The sequence below is a fragment of the Equus caballus genome, chromosome 20 (assembly GCF_041296265.1).
Source record: "Equus caballus isolate H_3958 breed thoroughbred chromosome 20, TB-T2T, whole genome shotgun sequence".
NCBI classification, from domain to species: domain Eukaryota; kingdom Metazoa; phylum Chordata; class Mammalia; order Perissodactyla; family Equidae; genus Equus; species Equus caballus.
Window position 1 is genome coordinate 54,754,985 of NC_091703.1, and position 21,444 is coordinate 54,776,428.

At 45.6% G+C, this 21,444-nt stretch overlaps 1 protein-coding gene across 7 annotated transcripts in view; it reads left to right on the forward strand.

Annotated features, from left to right (window-relative positions):
* The window catches only part of LRRC1 (leucine rich repeat containing 1), a 126,869-nt gene that overhangs the window by 13,940 nt on the left and 91,485 nt on the right, over window positions 1-21,444 (forward strand). The window contains exon 1 of one of the 7 annotated variants that reach the window (XM_070245695.1): window positions 10,982-11,091. The exons of the other annotated variants lie outside the window; for them this stretch is intronic. The gene's annotated coding sequence lies outside the window, so the exon portion shown is untranslated. Of the gene's footprint in view, window positions 1-10,981; window positions 11,092-21,444 lie in introns of those variants that run through there. 7 annotated transcript variants of the gene reach the window in all.

Consider the following 21,444-nt stretch of genomic DNA (forward strand, 5'->3'; position numbering starts at 1 on the left):
TCACTGTGTATGAGAGAAGTTTTGTGAGAGAAGAAAGATGTAAGTAAATAGGGTATTATCAAGATTAAATTACAAAATGCACTTGTTTTCTAAACTGTTAAATCCTAATGTGCTTTCTGAGTACTTTGTAATTGTTAAATTTCTATGCCTTCCTGGTCTCGCATTCTCCAGACCTCTGTGCCTTTGCTGGTGCTGTGTGCTCTGCTCGGAATGCTCTTCTCCAATGCAGATACCGCCTCCTCTGTGAAGCCCTCCCAGCTCTGCAGTCACATCCATGTCTCCATGCTTCCCCCATCCCCTTGCAGCTCACTTCTCTCAGGGTCAGTCTTAGCTGTGCCTCTGTTTGTTCCCCTCAGTTTGTCATCAGGGACTCATTTTATGTGTCTCTGTCCCACGCATTGGGGAATTCAGTGCCTTATTCACAGGACATGCTGAAAAAGTGTCTGTTGCATTGAAAAAAAATACTTAGGTTTTTTTTTTGCAGTAGTTTAGATACATAAATCCTCAGATATTTCTCATTGTGTCACTACTCGATGATGCCAGCATCCAGCCCCAGTTTGGTGGCCATCCGTATCTGCTGTCTCGGAGACAGGGCGGGTGCACTTGTGTGCTGTCCACCTGAGAGGGAGGGAGGTGGTGCTGGCTGAGTCAGCACGTCCTGCTGGCAGAGGGTCAACAGTAGCCCAGAAAGATAACACATCATTAGTCATGTTGACAGAAGGACAGTCCCCTCCCTCCTGCTCCTAGTCGAGGTGTTAATGAGGAGTAAAATGGCCAAAAGGCAGGAAGCTTTGCTGAAGCCAGGGCTTGGGCCGCCCACACCCCGGATAACCTGCCCTCACCTTGAACGGTGTGCAAGCAACCTGTTACCATTTGGAAAAGACCAGTGGCGGCTCTCTGCTGCCTGCCTGCAGTGTTCCAGATGCGCGACCAGGCACCTGCACAGAATTTCTTTGGTCCCCAGTCAGCCTTATGTGGGAATGTTTTTAAAAGTTCTATTTTCCAGATGAGAAAAATGAGGCCGAGCCCTTGCCTCAGGTCACTCAGGTGGGAAATGACCAGGCTAGGGTTAAGTCCAGGTCTGCCAGGCTCCAAAGGCTGATGCTTTTTCATGCAATCTGCTGTTGGCACACCTGGTCAGGTGGCAGCCTGAGATCATGGTGCAGCCAACATGCATTGAAGGCCCACCGAGTTATTAGGCTCCGGGATGCAGGAGTGAGTGATGGTCCCTGCCTCTAGGTGTCAGAGTTGAGTGGTGGCATCAGACCCCTGAGCAGATGGTGGTGAGACTGGGGTTGTGGAGCTGGGGGCAGAGGCTTCCTGGAGGTGGAGGGCAGGGGGCACAACACAGCCCAGCGTTGTTGGAGGCCTGGGGTTTAAGGAGGAGGTGTCAGGGGCAGGCAGAAGTCCCGTCATGGGTGGCCATGAATGCCAGGTTAAGGACTTAGCCTTTTTTTGTGGGTGGGGGTGTGTTGGTCAACCAAGTTTGAGCCCAGGAGTGATTGTCAGAGTTGACTTCAGAGAGCTCAGCCTGGTGGCAGCTTGTGGATGGGTTTGACGGGGAACAAGACTGGAGACAGAATATTTCAGAGGGCAACGGGCAGTATTCGGTGACTGACTGGATTGGAAATGGAGAGTCTGTTGGTCGCAGGGGTCAAGGATAACATCTGAGCTTTGAGTTTGAGTGACTGGGTACCACCCTCAGGATTGGAGGAACGAGGGAAAGGATGCGTGTGGATAAACAAAAGATCAAGTGGTGGCTTTAGTTTTCTCAGTGAAGGACAAAATAAGGCAGTCAGTCGGGTGAGGGAGGTGAGGTTGAGTAGCGGGTACCTCTGGGGTGGTGAAGGTGGCGAGGAAGGGCTGGTGGAGGGAGCTGACAGGCTTGGCCAGGGTTGGCATGAATTTTTGGTTCATGGTTTTTTTGGGTTTTTTTCCCTGTAGAGTGCTCTTCTCTTCAGGCCTTGAGTAGAGAAAGGTGGATTGTAGGAGCCTGTCCACCTACGGAAGAGAGGTTGGCAGGATGAGAGGGCGTGAGGCAGTCGAGGTTTCTGATGAGAAAGTATTTGGGATGCTGTTTAGAGAAAGAAGGGAGTTCTAGCAAGGGGTGGATGGTCAGAGAGCAGATGCAACAGCCGGGATAGTGGGAACGAGGGCGTGGGAGAGGTCGTGGCCAGGTCCGGAATATTGGAGTTGAAGATGTGTGAAAGGAAGCAGCTCTGGGCGAGGTCACTATTCCAGGGTGTGACCAGGAGTGGACGGTGATTCACGGTGGGTGTGAAGGTCATCAGGCTTGGGGACGCCCAGGAGCTGCAGGCCTTGCTTGTTGGATAGATCAGCTCCATCAGAGGCTACCGCGTCAAGCACCTGCGGCAAGGGCACGTGGCAGCGTGAGATGAGGGGTCTAGCTGTAGACAAAGCTTCGTCAAGCCAAAGAGCACATGCCTCATCTGAAGAGGACAGTGTCACCTGCCACAGCCCAGCACTGTCTGGGGGACGTGGGCCTGCTCTTACTGCTTCACTGAGCCCTTTTTTTTTTCCTGGAAATCAAAATTTTTATGTGAAGCCTCCTGATTTTTAAGTGTTGACGTCTTATTCAACAATTTAAAAAACTCACTGTGTATCCAGCATATAGGTAGGCTTTGGCTGTGTGGGCTGCCTGTTCGTGCCATCTGCTGTACAAACCCCAGGACGGTGGCCGGAGGTGGGTAGGAGGCCACTGTGGACTGGAGCCCACTGTCTGGCTACCTTCCTGGTCATTTCATTCCTTTTGGAGGATGGAGGTTTTCAAGATAAAGAGCTAACTAGCTAATTAGTTTTTCAGTGGGAGCTAATGGGAGATGATAGTAATCTGAAGCCTGTGGCTCAAGTGAGCTGTAGATTGTGATAAAAATTTGCTAGCTCCTTCTGAAACTCCTGCAGCCTTACCATCCTTTTCTCTCCAGAGAGCATTTCTCTTTGCGGCTCTTAGTTTGTTTCTTGGTCCATACTTTCTCGTTTGCTAATTCACAGCATTTTCTTTCCTTACCCTTTTTTTCTCATCTTTCTGTCTTTACTCGTCTATCTCCAATTCATTTTCTTACATGGTTTAGCTCCAGTCAGTTGGTTAAAGTAATGGATAGATCAAAAAGTTTTTGTATTGGTTCAGCAAAATTTTATATTCTATTTTTCTTAGTTTTCAAACTCAGTGAATTAACTATGTGAGTTGCAATTACAGGGAGTGAAACTTCAGCACTTGCACATCCAAATGCCTCTTTTGCCCTTCAAATTAATCACTTTGTGGGTTTTACTCAAATTTCAAAACACTCTTTGTCCTCGGGCCATCTGCACATAGCTTTGACCATCACCAGTGTTTGCAAATCTTTGTCCCTTTGAAGGGACATTTGATGGTTGAGACAGGCTTAGAACTAAGTCTAGAGAATAAGGTTATGGCTCGGCCCGGGAAGTACCGTAGTTCTGTGTACAAAGGGGATGTGGCCGTGAAGCGGTGACACAGTGTCTGCTGTGCTGCTCAGCGATCCCCAGGGTGGTGGCTCCACACGGGGAGGTGCACAGATATTTGAACAGTGCGGCCTGCGTGCAGTCTGTGCCATTATCTCCCACTTTTTCGGCATGGCTTTAAAGACTTTGTGTCCAGACACACTGAATTTGTTAAGTGACTAACAGTTAAATTTTCCCATTTCCAAAGACGTTTTAGTGAGACCTTCAGATAGTCTTTTGGAGATAGATGTACAATTTCTATTGGCCTTTGGAACGCTGAGATAAGACATCGAGACCTGCAGTACTGTCTTTCTGGGCCTGGTGAGCTCTGGAACCTCTGGATTAGAAACCCTTGGGATCTGGTTCCCTAAATGATGGTTTTAATGAACGATGTGTGTGTAGTTGAATGTCGATGTGACTGTTGAGCAGCACACGCACACAAGTCAAGCTCATTGCCAAACCTGTATGTGTACGTCTGTTGTGTATCTGTGAAAGAACCAGGCTGCTTGTCCCTGGAGGCGGCACCACAGAAGTTTGGACGTGGGTCTTTATCGGATGGCCCTGGTTAGTCCTTTTAAAACATGTGGATTCTGCAGCTCCACCTCCAGAGATTCTGATTCGTTCTGTGGGGCTGGAGTAGGGGTGGGACCAGGAATCTGTAGTTGGAGCAAGTGCCCCTGGTAAGTGATGCTGGTGGTCCTGCGGCCACACTATGAGAGACAGTGGTGTAGTGGGCTTTGGGGTTGAACGGACTTAGATTCATGTCCTGCCTGTCCACCCCTTGCTGGTTAAGTGATCTTGCAAAGTCTCTGAGCCTCAGATTTCTCATCTTTTAAGTGAGAATGGTGATACTGTCAAGGGAGGGCGGTTAATACACATAAAACCTGAGCTCTGTTTGGCACATACGTTATGTTAATTACCTCTGGTTGGGAGTAAAGGGTCCCCACCCCTACTCTGAATTTCCGGCGTATTTGTCAGAGGGGGTGTGTAACCCCTGAGGATGAGGATCGCATTTTATACTTTTTCCTGTGTTCTAGAGTCCAGTACTTTGTGGGGCGTGTGGATGCTGGGGGCCCCTTGGTTCTGTTTATCGCTCGTGTTTATGGTGCAGCATGTAGTTCCAAGTCCTGAGAGTCACCACAGGCCCCATAATGGGCCACGACGTGAGGTTTGCCTGCCTCTTCTCCTCCTCTACCTCGGGGCTTCTTCCTCCCACGTGCTTGCATGTACACACACACACACACACACACACACACACACGCCACGACGTGAGGTTTGCTTGCCTCTTCTCCTCCTCTACCTTGGCGCTTCTTCCTCCCACGTGCTTGCATGCACGCACACACACACACACACACACACACACACACACACCTGTGCTTGTTCTGAGGAGCTGCATCTGAGGTCTAGCTCAGGTCCAGTCCTCTCCTCTCAGGTCACTGAAATGTGGTGACATTTGTCTGTGGACCTGGCCTGAAAGGACTTTCGAGTGGGCCTCTGCTTGTTACACCTTGAGGGAAATTAGGGCGTCAGTGTTCGGTGGGCAAACCTAGGTCACGTTCTCCTTGCCCCCGTCCGCAGGCACATGGGGACAGGGTTCACTGTGCCCAGACAGTCGTCCCTGTGCCACTTTTTGTCTTGGCCACGTGATCTTGATCTTCCTGGAAGACAGGCGATTCAGTTTTTACACAATGTTTTATTTTTATTTGTTTTTAATGCTAGCTCTGAAAAATAATGCCTTGGTTTTGGCCTGTGGTGCTGTCAAAACAAAACACTTCCTGTATCCAGGACCTGAGCAGGTTTAACGAGTACCGGAGCATGCTGCTGCCTTTGGTTTTCATCTCCCTTTTGTAACTTTTGAAGTGGAATAGCCCTGCATTCTTTTCTTGCTAATCATTTAAAGTTTTAATTGAAAGTTTTGCTTTTATAACATGAGCTCTTTGGCAAATGCACGAAGGTGTGTCTAATGTCATTCTAATTTCAGAAGCCGTTTTTAAGTAAGAGGCTTTAATCTTCAATGCTTTTGACAGTGGGCTATTGATTAATATTTTTAGCATGTAAATTATGGTGAGGACAGTACCAAAGGGCACCCTTTTTTTTACTTGTTTGGTATGTTTCCTCCTTCTTGGCTTGGTAATTATATTCGGTATAATTCAGGCTTGCACTACAAATAGATGTCGAGTCTATATTCTCTCCTTATTATGCAGTAATAATTCTGTGTTCATTACCTGATGGAATATATAGATGGATTTTAGGAGTCCATCCCCTTGATAGCTCCCCCAACGGGCCCTTGAATGTTATACAAAAGAAACACGTGGGGAAAGAGAAATCACTGGGATGGAAATTCTAAGTGCTTGGTGATTATAGAAATCAGCAAAAAGCCTTTTCGTGTTCGTTTTGAGTTACCAAAATCAAAGGAGAGCTAAATTTGTAGTCATTGCTTTTGAATATAGCTTCATTACAATAGAATATATAAATAGTATATTAAAGTTCTTTATTCAAGATTTTAAGTATTTTCCCGAGTACTTTGTATGCTAAATATTTCTTTGGAAGTAACCTCATGAGGACTAGAGGGAAGCGGAGTGGTCAGGGATGACATCCCTTCTTTCCTGTTCTTTCTGACCCCTTCCACTGCTTCTTGTGAATGCTTTCATACACGGCCAGCAATCTGAAACAGTAGGAGCGCCCTCTAAAAATCCAGCTCTCTTCCCCTTTAAAAGCGTTTCAACACACTAGTTTCATGTTAATAGATTAAGACAGAGAAGATAGAATTTTAGTTAGTGCTTCAACTTTAAGCTAAAAAAATTCATTTGAGTTGATATTTTTGATATTGGCAATAAATTTTGGAGGGGGGGATACTTTTTATTTTTTCACCCCTGATTACAGAAATGGTATTGATGCCCATTTTGGAAACCTTGACAAATACAGAAATGTTTAAAGAGGCAGAAGAAAAGTTTCCATAATCCCACCTCAGATTGTAGCCCCTAATTTCAGTCAGAGGTAGCGATTGTCCGAGCCTTGCCTGCACGCCAGCTCCCGAGGGGCCCAGACGGCATCCTCCACCCTCCAGCATCTTTGTGAAGGAAGCCACACAGGTCTTTTTCTCTCTTGGGCTCTGAGCTCCTTAAAGGAAGGGGCTGCCTTAATTTTATATCCCTGGAATCTAGGGTAATGTAGGTACTCAAAATGATTAAGTTTAAACTAAATTCCTTGCATTTTAAGTTCACGTCATTTAATTCTGTAAAGCCAGTGCTCTACGGTCAGGACTTCTTTTTCTGAAATGTCTACAGATATTTTAAAGAACATTTTATATTTTCAATGTGTAATATATAGAGATGATAAAACATTAAGAACCCACAAAAAGTGTGTGCAGTGAAAAGTGGGCGTCGCCTGCGTCCGCCCCCCAGGCCTGCGCTTCCCTTCTGAGGAGAAAGCCCTTCTTTTATTACTTTATATCTTTCCAGAGAGTCTGTGCATATACAAACATTAACACAAATTATCTCTTAAAAAACCTGCCTTTGGGGTGTGGGGCAGTGGTGGACATGTGAGTGACATGACCCTTTTGGAAGCCATTCCAGCAGGATCTATTAAAATTGAAAATCTAGCCCAGCAATTCCAGCTCTGGTATTCTGTTTTAAAAATAGGAATACCAGTGGGTCAGGATATACATGGGAGCATTTTTATTAATGCATTTTTGTGGTGGTGAAAAAAAAAGGAAAAAGAAGTAAAGCGAACGCCTGTCAGGCTAATGGTTGGCTAAATTGTGATGTGTACATGCCTTGGCCGGGGTACAGTCTGTACAGAGATGAGGTAGAGCTTTACTAATTGGTTGTCATGGAGGAACTTTCTTGATGTACTTTTATGTAAGAAAAGGAAGATGCAGATAAGATTGTACAGTGTCTCCTTTTTACAAAACAATGATAAACCTATGTGACTATGCGTGTAGGTAAGTTTATGTGTGATGTGATGAGAAGAACGAACAGGAGTTAAGTCAAAAATGCTTTCTAAATTGTTTCTTCTTCTTTTTTGCTGTGCCCTTGAGTCTTTCCCGGCACAGACATCATGGTCATTGAAGTGATCTGCCAAATCTACTTCCTTTCGCTTCTAGGAAATGGCAGTGGGTACTTAAATCCTCACTTTTCGTGAGTGCTTTTATCCTTTGAGGTGTGAGTCATCCAAGGCAGAGTGTAAGAACTCACGCAGAGCAGCTAAATGCTTTGGTCCCACACGGATGTCTTGAGTTTGAAGTTGTCGGGGATGGCAGTGACCCTGCCAGTAGCTACGAGTGCAGGACCGCGGAGGACTCGACAGTTAACTGCGTGCAGGCTGAGAGGCTGGAGAAGTGGCATCAGTGACCCATGTGGGGGCTGATCAGAGCCTGGATTAAAGCCTGTAGGATCAGAAAAAGGAATTGCTGAGTGCTGTGGAAGAGGGACACAATGAAGGGTCAGATGAAAGCTGGGCTGTCTTGTCAGAAGGGTGAGTGAAGTGGCAGAGTGATGAGATGATGAAGATTAAAAACGGAAAGACAGTTCTGAGAAAGGATGCTCAGATATCTGTTCCAGGTTTACGTCTCAGCACATCCCTTTGTTGCCCTGCACGTTTATCTTCTCCTCCTTTCCTGGATTTGTGCTTCTGGCAGGCAGCACTAGGAAGCAGTGGGAGGTAGATGTCATTCAAGGGGGCCTTGAAGAGTACTTGAAGAAGATGCATGTGCCTACTCTCTCTTCATAGAAGTGCCTAAACGTTTACTGAGTGAATACCTAGTCAGCCCTGGGAGAGAACTCTAAATTGTTGTTAGCACAACCCTAAATTATTTAGTCTTGGATTAAGAAGGTACCTTATCTGCTCAGACATGTGTATAGGCGTCCAAAACCTCCACTCTGGACCAAAGAAATGTCAAGCCAGTTGGAAGGAATGAGGGCAGTGGGGGCTCTGCATGTGTTTGAAGGAATATTTGCCACCATCCTCTCTGCCCTTGAATCTGTCCTCCCCTCCCTTCTATATAATCTCGTCTTCAATTAAAAAGTTCTACTTCACTTCTTCTGCTTAGTTATGCTCCTACAGAAATGCTACATTTCACCAAAGTCCTTTTGAGAGTGCAGTACCCTAAATGAGATTTCCCAGCCAGGGCACAGAACCATCACCTCCTTCATTCTGGACATAGTGCTTTTATGAATAGAGTCTTAGAGCATGCAAACACATGTAAACTTTTGGATTCATATTGAGCTTCTAGTTTAGTTAGTATGTATAGTTTTTGGCATATAACTTTTGGACTCACATTTAGCTTTATACTTAAATCTACCCCCAAGTCTTAGTCATGCATGTCGCCTTGGGCCAAGCCTCCATTAGTCTGTACAGAATTTTAGGTTTGTGGATCCAAATGCAAGACTTCACAATTTAATCTCCTTCGATTAGCACATTAGCTCTACTTTAGCTGCCTTTAAAGAGATCTTTTTCCACTTGGTTTTCATATGACTTACTGGTTAGTTTCAAGAACCCTGAAAATGAAATAAACGTGTCATCAAATGGAGAGAAGGTAGGAGCTGGAGACTGAATTTAGACTACTGTTCAGCTATTGGCTAGTTGTAGGACCTTCAGCAAATTACTCACCCTCTCTGAACTTCCATCTCCATTCTGTTTCCTTGGTATAAAGTGGAAAAATCTCTCTCACACAAGCTTGTTATAAGGGTAAGATGAGTCCATGCATGTAAAGCAGCTAGTAGGGAGCTTTGCACATAGTAGGTACACTATGTGATGAATGTCAGTGTCTTAAATTCATTAGTTAAAATATTGAACAGTGTGAAGCCCTGCATCATACCCCATAGTCATTGCAGCAGGTGGATAATGAGCTTACTGATCGGCATTCTTGAGTTGACTTTGTTCAACCAGTTTTGATTTTCCCCATTTTATCCTTCAGCCCAGGCCCTCCTTTTTGTCCAAGATACCATAAGAAGTGTTATCACATACCTTGGTGAATTCCAGATGCTCTATTTAGGATGTAGGAAATTGTTCATGATGTAATATTATATGAAAAAGGCAAGACATTGAAATGTACATAAAGTAAAATCACAATTTGGTAAAAAAATTTTTTTAAAGTCAAGTCGCTATGACCAGGGGAGGGAAGAACAAGGCAGCCCACTAAAGTGTCAACACCGTTATTACAGGCCCTGTGGGCTCTTGTCTCCCACAGCGGCAGCCACCTAGAAGGATCTCCTTAAGGATCTGTTGACCAGTTCATTCTTTCTCCAGGTGTCAGAGCTTGTTTTCTCTCTCTCATTCTGAGAACACTTAAGAATCTGTCACCTGCACCAAGCTTTCTTTGAAGAACTGAAAGCAAAGATGATTATTTTTTCCTTTACTTTGTGCCTGTTGTAATAGGCAGAGATCACTGTTCAGCTTTGACTGCAGAAAATCCTTTGTGTTAATGGCTGGGCATCATGTGAATGCCCTGTGGGTTCCCGTGTGTTTGTCTTGGACCCGGAGCAGCTTGCTTTGCTAACGTCTGCTTTTTCTCTCTGGACAGAGCCGAGTACAACTCTCCTGGGCCCTAGCATAGGCATTTGGCCTCCATGGGCCCCTTCCTTCATAAAAATATTACCAGTTATATTTTATGACTGAGTTAGACAAATATAGTTCAGGCAGGATTCATTATTATTATGTTCATGTTTTTCTTTTGATCTTAAAATAACTTCAGAGCATCCTGGACCTTTGGTACTGTGCCTTCCATGCCTAACAGCTAAGTGGCCGGGCTCAGGGACTCCGTCGTGCTTGTCACCGAGGGCCCCCACTGCACATGAGGGGCACAGGGTTGATGACGGCGGCCTCTCTCCAGTTTGTATCCTCATTTACCCTGAGAATATTGGATGGTCCCGATTACTATCTGAGAAGTAATCACTTGCTTTTCTCTTCTTAATACATTCTCTCTACTCTTTCCTGGGTTATGGTGCCTTGGTAGCCTTCCACAGATTCTGTGCAGATTCCTGCACTATTAAAGATGCCTGTAAAGGGGGCATTTTTCAGTAGGTGCTCTGGCCCATGTTATCAGTGTTGCATCGCGAGGCTGATTTTATAAAGTCTTAGAAAGGTGTCAAGGTTAATGCTTTGCCTTCTAATGCTAGGCTTAAAAATTTATGTATGTATTTTTTTATGTTGTGAGATTGTTCTGTTCTTTTCCTTTTTGAATGGGACTGGTCAAAAACATTTAGGTTTTGTCAGTGATTGTGTTGAAATAAAACTTGTTAAAGAAAATACAATTACTGCACTCACCGTGAACTGAAAGATGGTTTCTCTTTGTTCTTACCCCAGCTGTATATTTCTCGGTCCTGTAAGAACTGCTTGTCTGTTGTTCAGGTGTCGGGTGGCTTGTAGGGAGCACAGATCCTTGACACAGAGAACAGGGCGATCAAGGGAGGAAAATTGAAGAGGAGCTGGAGAGGATCCAGCAAATAGCCAAGGCTCAGATGCCAGAAAGAGACCATGGCATGTGGTTTAAACTTGCCTCTTGATGTGTAAGCAGATGGGCCACACTAAAAGAGAGGCCCACAAAAAGCCAGAGAAAGTACGCTTGAATGAAGTACACTTTTGGAATGGAAGAGGTCAGGGAGCAATAAGGTGAGTTTATTCCATCAGTCCTGCTGTAGCCTAACCAGGGAAGGCAGCTTCGGCGTTTTGAGAACCAGGAGCACTGTTGGCATTTCCGTTATCCTCGTAAGTGCCTTTGAGCACCGAAATGTGTCTTCCTAAAGGTTGCAAGGTAGGGCGAGTTTTCAGGGCTCATCTATATGGTTGCCAGGCAGGAGCCGGGTCTGACCAGACACGTGGACAGTGGAGCGGTTGGTTCACATTTTGATTATGGTTCACTCAGGATTATCAGACAAATGGCCACCTCATCTCTCCTAGGCAAAGTATTGAAATCTCATTGACTGTAACTTAATTCTCTCTCCAGTTTTTCCATTCCTGGTCCTGGTATCTTATGCTTCTTCATAATGCGAGGGAAGAATGGCCACACAAAGAATTCATTCTCTGTGACTTCTTGTTCTTGCAGACATTTAACCCGCATATGTATTCCTGGGAGATGCGAGCTTGTTCCCATCAGCAGGGAAGGCTGGGCGCTGTTAGGGTGTGAGCTCCCGGGTGCTAGAAGGGGTGTTTGGGCAAGCGCTGTCATGTGATGCATCCTCTGGCTCTCCCAGCTCCGCCATCACAAATACACACAAATAGATTGGATGCTGGGCTGCATCTCCCCAGTTCAAACAAAATTTGGAAGGTTTTCCGAATTCTCCATTTCCCCTGATCCTCACTGTGATCCTATCCTGCCAGAGTTAAAGCCGTGGTGGTCTGTTCTTGGTCTGAGACATCATAGCACTTCATTCACATATGTCATTGCCACTCATAATGTGGTTCTCGTCTCTGAGACTTGTTTTTTAACTTTAAAAATAGAACAAGAAGCTTCTATTAGCGTGGAAAATACTGATAGGAATCAAAGTTCTTTGTAACTCGTGAAGGAGGCCATGAATCCTCTCACGAAGAACTCAGTACGTTGCAGCACGCAACCTCGGGAAAAAGCCAAGGTGATGATAATGTCTCGCCAAACTCTTTTTTCTCCTTCCTTCCAGTATCCAGGAAAAGTGGTGCTGTGGGTTTGCGACCTGACTCTGTTAGTGCTTCCTTCTTTTCTTCTGACTCACCAACGGATGCGCCTTCGTGTTCTAACTGGAATTTTGGAATGCCGTCTTCTGACCCCAGATAACCTGTAGATTGCTTTGCTGCTTCTGACAAATACTGTACTTGGTGCTAGTTAATTATAGGCCAAGTGCATATCACAAGCTGTTAGCTGAGAACCTTGGTAAGTTTTGAGCGGGAGAAAGAGAATGTGCAGGGAGATTAAACTTGCCGAGTTTTAGGGTCAAGAAGGCACTTTCTAGATTAACCACCCATCTGATTCATCGGTTCTCTTCATAAAATCGTACTCAGTAGTCATCTGGCCTGAGCTGGAACAGAGAAGTCACTGTATACCCAGGGGACTCTGTCACGTTTTAGTTCAACAGATAGAAGGACATTTTTCTTTCTTTAGTTTCCCGTTATTGGGCCACACTGAGCACGTCTGGTTCTTTGACCATGTGACAGGCCTGCAGATATTCATAGGGCATTTGATGTTCTCTGCAAATCTTCTCTCCTGACTCCCTTTCAGTTCTTCACGGGGTCTGCCCAGGTCTCGTCACTAGCCGTGTTGTTCTGGTTATTCTGTACCGAGCGTGTTCCAGTGTCCTGTGCAGTACTCATTTTTGCCTGGCAACCATACATGGGAAACAGTGTGAAATTTTCCTTGGACTTTTGATTTGTGTGGTTCTTAGGTACAGTTCACAATGACGGTAGGTTCCAAATCCTGACTCTGCCATCGGGGAGGGACGCACTTTGGATGTGGAGTTTTGTGGGTCTCTGTAGAGGCAGAAATCTTTGAAAAGTGTCCAGCTTCTAAAATTTGGCTGCCTTACCTTAAAAATGTGACTATATAGAAGCCGGCTAATTTGGGCACCCAGTCAGTCCTCTTAGGCTGGGGAACAGGGATGCCATGTTGGCCTCTCCCTCTGCCGTTCAGTGAGCTCTCTCTATTTATGCTGTTTTGAAAATTAACACTAGGAGTTGGCAGACAAGCCATTGGTGTGGAAGATAGGGAGTCTTGTAAATATTATAGATGTGCTTTCTTTTCCTGGAGGTCCAGAAACAGGGTAGGGAGCTCTCCAAAGTTGATAGTGGCTTCAGAAAAAAAGTGTTCTTTAGGCAGTAGCGCTAGAAATTGTACAATGTCAGCATTCCGAAACAGAGAGAGTGGCAGTCAGTGAGGAGCTGGCAGACTGTCACATGAGAAGGAAGGGAGCTGGGTTCTGGTGTCAGCGCTGTCCTCTAACCAGCTCGTTTCCGTAACTCTGAAACCAGGTCTAAAACTGTGTCTCCCAGACTAGGCTGCTCCTCCGAATCACCTGGGGAGCTTTATAAACCGACATTCATTGGCCCCGCTGCATGCCTGCTGGGTCAGACGTCTGAGGATGCTGTCCAGGAATGTGATGCCTATGCAGCAGACTGAGAAGCCGTTTGCAGGGGCAAGAACTGGTTTGCAAGGGGACATGGGATGGGCCAGCCTTTAGGAGCATAGACTAAATAGGCTTTAAGCTATTCTCCAGCTCTCAAATTATGAATTTGCTATTCTTTTGATTGTACTTTCTGTGCTGTCGTGGTGTGTACTCATCTGTTGGCTTCCTCCTCTGTTGCTAGGCTCTTTCAACTTTCCTTCTCTAGTCATTGCTGGCTTCTGCCCATCCTAGTAACTTACTGGCTGAGTGTCCTGAAGGGTTTTTCAAGCAGAGGAAGCCCAGTTCCCTGTCCTCTCCTTCATCGCCTGTGATGATCGTTCTCTCCATCAGTGTCAAAGGGCACTCCAGATCGGGGCCTCCTTTCTCATGGCCTCTGGGGCTGCCACCGCCTCCTGCCAGCTCTCTGCCTACACCTTTGCTTGCTCAGGTATGTTTGTTTCTCTTCCAGGTCACACATCCATCTCTCTTTTGGCACTCCTGATCACCATAGCTGGCCGGTCCACGTGCCTTGGGAGGGGCCCACTTGTGAAATACATCTGGATTTAAAAAACCCTAAAGAGGCCACACTTCCTTCCAACCTAGAGCCTCATTTTGATTTATTTTTAGGATTTAAGAACCTCCCCTGTCCTTGCAAGTCAGCTTGAAATAAGGAAGGCTATCCCTCTGCACCCTGGCTCAAGACTGCAGAAGGAGAATAAAGACCCCCAGCAGTTGCCGGGGGCAATAGTAACAGTTTGTGTTTGATAAGGCGCATTGTTCTGAACGGTCAGGCTCCGACATTCAGGCCCCTGCCATGTTCGACCTGCTCCTCAGCTAGCAAGTCTTTACTCTGTTCAAAGCAGCCGTAGGACCAGCATGTGGGGGAGCAGGACTCTTCCTTGGTGCAAATGTCAAGAGTTACTCACTTTGTCACTTTAACCCAGTGCTCCTCAGCCTTGTTTTCGTGATCACCACCTTGCATGCCCTGCCCTTCCCAGACTCTTTAGGCATATTTTTCCTAATTGCACCTTCCCTCATGAAATTTTAATGCCGCAGGTGTGTTGTGGGCCACAAGCCATCGTAATAACTGAGACCCTTTAAACACTGCTCCATCGGTTTTCACCCACTTGTGGACTGTGTCCCTCGTGTTAAGAATGCATGCCTCAACCCTGGCTCCAGCCCAGCTAAGGCATACCTGGCTTCTCCCTGGTGATTCTGATGTGCAGCCAGGACTGAGACCCAGTGATCAAACCCAGCGTTTCCCAAACTTGCTTGATCGAGAGAATTAGCTGGGAGCCCTTGTTAAGCAGTCAGACCCCCAGGCCCTTCCACCTGGAGATTATGCATTAACAGGTCTGCCGTGAGCCTAGGAATCCATATGCTTGACCATTGCCCCAGTAATTCTTAACGCTTGTGGGCTTGTTTCTCTCTGTTCTGACACACAAGCTGCTCCCTCCCCTCATTTTCCTGACTGGAGGTTGTGGGAGTAGGGATGAGGTTGCTTCCAAAGCATAGATGTGCTCTACATATCCTGACTTGAAACTTTGAATCATTTTCTAATAAAAAGCAGTTAGAATAGGGTCATGCTGCTTCGCCAGACAAGTGCACATGGAGTACCTATTGTGCAGCAGAACTGTGGTGGGTGTTCCAAGGGACACGAGGGTCCCTCAGATGGTGAATATTGTGGTTTATTACCACAGGGGGCTTAGTAATCTAGTGAAAGAGCAGAGACAAAATGCTTTGGAGAAGCAGTTTTGATTTTGCCCAGGTAGTGGGTGAAAGGGCTTCCGAGAGTTGTGGCATTTGAGGCTGAGGAAGACGTTGATAGCCAGAGAAAGGTGCTGGGCACAGTGAAGGCCTGATGCAGAGCCATGACTCACCCGGGCTGGAACATGGGTGCCCGGGCCTGTGGGTGTGGCACCTGACGTCAGAAAGGCCACTGGGGCGGTTGTGGGGCAGGGCTTAGACAGAGTATTGGACTTGCAGCCAGAGAGGCTGGGACCGAAGGTGTGGCTCTGCTGCTTTACGTGGTGTGTCGCCTTTCTAAAGTTCAGTTTGCAGTAGCTGATTGCTCACTGGGCAGTTGTGTGGGTGGCATGACAGACGAGAAGCACTTTATAAGCCGTCAAAACCTACAAAAACGTTGATGATGTTATTACACTATGCCCGGGTTGGGAGAGCCCCGAACCCAAAGCGAAGGAGTTTGTACTTTGTTCTGTAACAATGGTCAGTCGCTGGAAAGCTTTGAGAAGACATGTTTACGCTGTGGACTTCTGTAGGCTTTCTTGAGAACTCAGTCCCGACATGGAGTGTTGCTCCTGTGCTTGCAGAGATGCATTGTGAGCTTCCAGCTCTGACTAGCAGGTGAATATGTGCAACATAACCCATCTGCAAGGCAGAGACTCTCAGTTCAAAGGCCAAGAAAAAGAAACATTGGTCCTTTGTCTCACCTGCCTTCCTTCCTTTTTCATAGTTAAAATCACAGGCTGTTGGCATAGGAAGGGAACCTTTAGTTGAGTCCGTTTGCCATCCTCAGCACTCAAGCCTTTGCTCTTAGTTATTCACAGGGCCAGGATGAGAGGAGTCTTGCCACAGGGCAGCACCCTGTGATTCCAAGCCAGGCGGCCATCACCCACAGGGCCAGCTACCCAGAATGGTCTCCAAATTCTGGCGCGCCAGCCGTTTCTCTTGGGCAGACACCCAGCCATCCCTTCCCACCTCGTGTTCTTGTTGTGTGCAGGTCAGGCCCACCCTTAAGTCTTGACTTAATTATTTATATTTTTCATTAATCTTTGTTTTACTGAGGAAGATTTGCCCTGAGCTAACATCCGCTTCCAATCTTCCTCTTTTTTTTGTATGTGAGCCACTGCCACAGCATGGCCACTGACGAGTGGTGTAGGTCTACGCCCAGGAGCCAAACACGGGCCGCTGAAGTGGAGTGTGCCGAACTTAGCCACTAGGCCACCGGGGATGGCCCTTGACTGACTTTCTGCTCTCTAGATTACTGAGCTTCCCTAAAATTCTTCCAGCCTTTTCATATGTATTTTTGTTCACTTTTTTGCTTTATTTTATTTTTAATGATTTGATGAGTATGAAATCCTTTTAAAAAAATTTACTTGCTTATGTTAGGATAGTAGCTTGCGTACTTGATGGAGTGTGGGTTGCTGGACTTGCTGACTGATATTTAAGGTCTCTTCTTGAGGGTCTTATAGCATTTGGTCCCGGCACTCTGTTGATTTATGCCTGTGATGTCTTTTTGTTTGTGGTCCTTCTCTGCTTTTGCAAATGAAACACTTAAAGTGTATTGGCATGATTCTTGTTTAGCACTCAGCTTCATCCTAACAGTGTACTCCAAGGGCAGCATGATGCTATAACTCGATCTAAATTTCTTCCACTTCAAAAGTGTTAGTAGCTTGGATATAGAGGAGTGTGTATTACATGAAGTAGGTCCTGTGATTATTACCCCCCTTGGCAAATGAAGAAACTGAGGCATAGAGAGGTCACACAGCCAGACAATAAATTAGGGGGCTGAGATTACAGACTTAGGACTCCACAGTGCTTCTTTGCCCTGTTTATAGTAGACAGGCAGGAACTTTGGACAGCAGTCTGAATCCCAGCACTGACATACCTGTGTAAACTGGGCCCACGTGTGTCACCTGTCTGTGCTTCGGTTTCATTATTTGTGAAATCAGAATAGCTGCCTGGCTCAGGGCTGTTTTTAAGGTTAAATGGGATAATCTGTGCAGAGCCCCTAGCCTGGTGCCTGGCACATCAGAGGCATTTCTCATTATTTTAGAGCTGCTTTTGTAAAAAGTAAAGTGTTGGAAAGTTTTTGAAATTACGCTTTCAAAGTCTACTCTAGTAATGTAGCATTTGAATGTTAAATTGCTTTAACCTGTGTATACGAGATATTCTTTCTTAAAAGAAGTCTTTGGTGAGTTGTCAGCCAGGAGTTCCAGGCTGTGCAAGATGCTCTCCAGAGGGAAAAGGAGGCAGTGGTACCAGGTCAGGGTCAGCCCATGCTGGTGCTGATGTTAGTGAACCGTGACATGGATGGAGGAAGTATCTCCTTTCCTTTTATTATACACATCTGGGTAAAAAGCCGGACCCTTGGCTGGGAGTAGGACGCCGAGGAAGTGGTAGCACAGAGGCTGCTGGGACCGCAGAGCTACCTCAGAAAATTGCCCTGGGAACTTAAGGGAATGGTTCATGCCATTTTGTGTGGACGCTTGGGAGCTGTTGCTTGTTTCCTGAAAGTCCAGGAACTGAAGGAATGCTGTTGTCTCTCATGCTGAACTTTGGGATTCGTGTTTGGGAGTATCCTATAGGGTTCCTACATTCCCTTTTCCTTGAGTGTTCCTTTTGATCACATGTCACAAAGAGAGATTTCCAACTCTGAGAACTCTTGAGGTGATGCACTGAATAAGTACTTAGCAGGTAGTGTTTATCCCAAGGAACCAGCTAGTCAGCAACACAAGCACACTGCTAGAACTTCTTTGAAGAGCCTAGTCACAATGAAAGAAGAGTGTCTTTTGTAGGATGCTGTGGTTAGCGAGTGGAGTGGCTCGTGTGTGACCCGCAAGCCACTGCTTGGCATCGCTGTACATTCCCATATTAAACAAATGCTAGGAATGTCAGTTCAGCCTCTTACCTAGGTTGCTGGTAAACAGTAAAAATAAAATTTAAAGAATGTCGAAAAGAGCAGCTTAAAGAAGTGGCTCTGAGAGAGCTCTGCCTTTCCTCTTCACGAAGAGGGCAGACTCCTTAGACTTGAGCGTTTAATCAGATGTAACTGCAGACCATGGGAGCCGAGCGTTTTGTGTTGGGCACTAATGGTGTCTCTTGTTCCTTAAACAGTAGGGCGATTCAGAAAGTTTTCAAAATTGGCCTTGTACTTGTAGTTCTTCATCTGGATTAATACTAGATTTTAATATTTAGTTCAGTTTGTGGGGCTAAAATGTGGCGATCAGCATGGGCTCTGTTTGTTTTTGCACAGCTGTTTGTGAGTTGCTAAGGAATCTCCTCTCAGTTTTTTCCATCTTGCTTCTCACTTAAATTTTTGGTCAGCCAGTTGGAAACAGTGTGAATTTCGTATGTGTGAGAAATCTAAATGTGAGAGAGGATTTATTTGGAAGATGTAAGGCTGCTCTTACAGGAGCAATCAACACTTTGGAATGCAGGCTGATCTAGGTGGAGACACACACTTATATGAAAGTCGCTAAATTACACAATTTTAATCTGAAAGTGAACACATGGAGGCGCTGGGAGAGTGGTGCACCTGGAGAGGGCGTGGAAGCCCTGCGCCCCTTCCCTCACACCTTGCCCTATACATCTCTTCCGTCTGGATGTTCGTCTGTATCCTTTATCATATCCTTTAGTAAACTGGTAAATCTAAGTGTTCCTTTGAGTTCTATGAGCCCTTTTAGCAAATTAGTCGAACCTGCAGGGGGTTGTGGGAACCTCTGATTTCTAGCCAGGCTGTCAGAAGCACAGGTCACAACCTGGACTTGGGACCAGCATCTCAAGCAGAGGATCGTCTTGTGGGACTGAGCCCTTTACCTGTGGAATCTGAGTCTGTCTTGGGCTAGAGAGTGTCAGAATTGCGTTTGATTCTCTGACACCCTGGTGACCTGCTGGTGTCTGAGAACTGCTTGTTTGTGCAGGAGCGCCTCCACACACACGTTGGAAGTGGGTCCAGCACCCCTTGGCTTATTTATTCTTTTGGAGTTTGCTATATCCTCCTGCTTGCCGTGCACTCCCCCCTCTTTTGGAAAAGTGCTTTGGCAGTTCCTTGAAACGACCTCTCCAAAATAAATATAGTAACATCATGATGACCACTGCAGGGCTTCACACTTTGTAAGAGATGGATTCTTGGCTGTGATGTGTCGTATTAACTGGTTAGTCAGGTCCCTCCCCTCCCCTTCACCATCTCTTCACGATGGTTTGGTCCTCTTAAGCGTCACTGAGAGTAAGAGACAAAGTCCTTTTCTTTCCCCTTTAGTTTGAATTAGTATGTACTAAAACTGCCATTAAATGTTGCCTTAGAAGGTTATGGGCCATTCGTGAATGATCATAATCTGGTAACTCAGATTAATTTTTTAAGTGCTGTGTCAGTGACTGCGTTCCTTCGTTCCTTGCTTGCTATCCAGAAGGACCAAACCTTGACTGGGGTGGGGCGGGGAGGTATCACTTTGTTACTTCAGGAGATGAAAAAACATTGGCGATCAGGGAGTCGAGGGAATTCTGTTCATCCGAGGTAAGGACTCATCAGTGTTGCCCGTATCTTTTTTCTTAGCTGAGCCTGTTACTTAGAAGAACTCAGAGTGTTGATCCAATTGTTGGTGTATTTCCTGTGAAAATTCAGAAACAGTCTTCCTAACACAATTTCCCTGAATGATCCATTCTTATGTGATGTCTCATAGGAACCTTTGATCTCCTTGGTGTGGTGTGACTGACCATAAAACAGCCGAATTGACTTTTTTTTTTTTTTGGGGAAGATTAGCCCTGAGCTAACTGCTGCCAATCCTCCTCTTTTTGCTGAGGAAGACTGGCCCTGAGCTAACATCTGTGCCCATCTTCCTCTACATTATGTGTGGGATGCTTGCCACAGCATGGCTTGCCAAGCAGTGTGCAGGTCCGCACCCGGGATCTGAACCAGCAAACCCTGGGCCGCCAAAGTAGAACATGCGAGCTTAACCACTGCACCAATGAGCCGGCTCCCCATGACTCTTTTTTTTAACCAGAAGGAGCATAACAGATGTAGTTTATGATGATGTGTATATTATCCTTTCATTGCATTTTGTGCCTCATTTATTATGATTTCCACTTTATCCCTGTATTTTAACTACTGATCCACCTGTCCTGTGTCAGCTCCTGGATGATCCTTGAGAGTGGGGACTGCATCTTGTTTGAACGTCTTTTCCTCCATTTCATAACCCTGCATGTAGTAGGCACATTATATATGTAGTGCTTGTTAGTGCTGTTAGCTGGATAAATTGTATTGAATCTAAGACAAAATGTCCACTAAACAAATTCTTACTCCATTTGAGCCATGTAATGCTTTCCAACAACATTTTTCACAGAAATAGAACAGAGAATCCTAAAATTCGTATGCAACAACAAAGGACCCTGAATAGCCAAAGGAATCTGGAGAAAAAGAACAAAGCTGGAGGTATCACACTCCCTGATTTCAAAATATACTACAAAGCCATAGTAACCAAATCAGCATGGTACTGGCACAAAAACAGATACCCAGATCAATGGAACAGAATTGAGAGCCCAGATATAAACCCACACATCTGTGGACAGCTAATTTTCGACAAGGGAGCCAAGAACATACAATGGAGAAAGGAAAGTCTCTTCAGTAAATGGTGTTGGGAAAATGGACAGCCACATGTGAAAGAATGAAAGTAGACCATTATCATACACCATACACAAAAATTAACTCAAAATGGATTAAAGACTTGAATGTAAGAACTGAAACCGTGAAGCTTCTAGAAGAAAGCATAGGCAGTAGGCTCTTCAGCATTGGTCTTAGCAGCATATTTTCAAATACTCTGTCTGACCAGGCAAGGGAAACAAAAGAAAAAAATAAACAAATGGGACTATGTCAAACAAAAAAGCTTCTGCACAGCAAAGGAAACCATCAACAAAGTGAAAACCACTGTGTGGAGTATGGAGATTCCTCAGAAAATTAAGAATAAAGCTATCATATCATCCAGCTATCCCACTGCTGAGTGTTTATCCAAAGAATATGAAACCATAAATTCTTAAAGATGTGTGCACCTCTCTGTTCATCACAGCCTTATTCACAATAGCCAAGACTTGGAAACAACCTAGGTGCCCATCAAGGGACGAATGGATAAAGAAGATGTATATATACACAATGGAATAC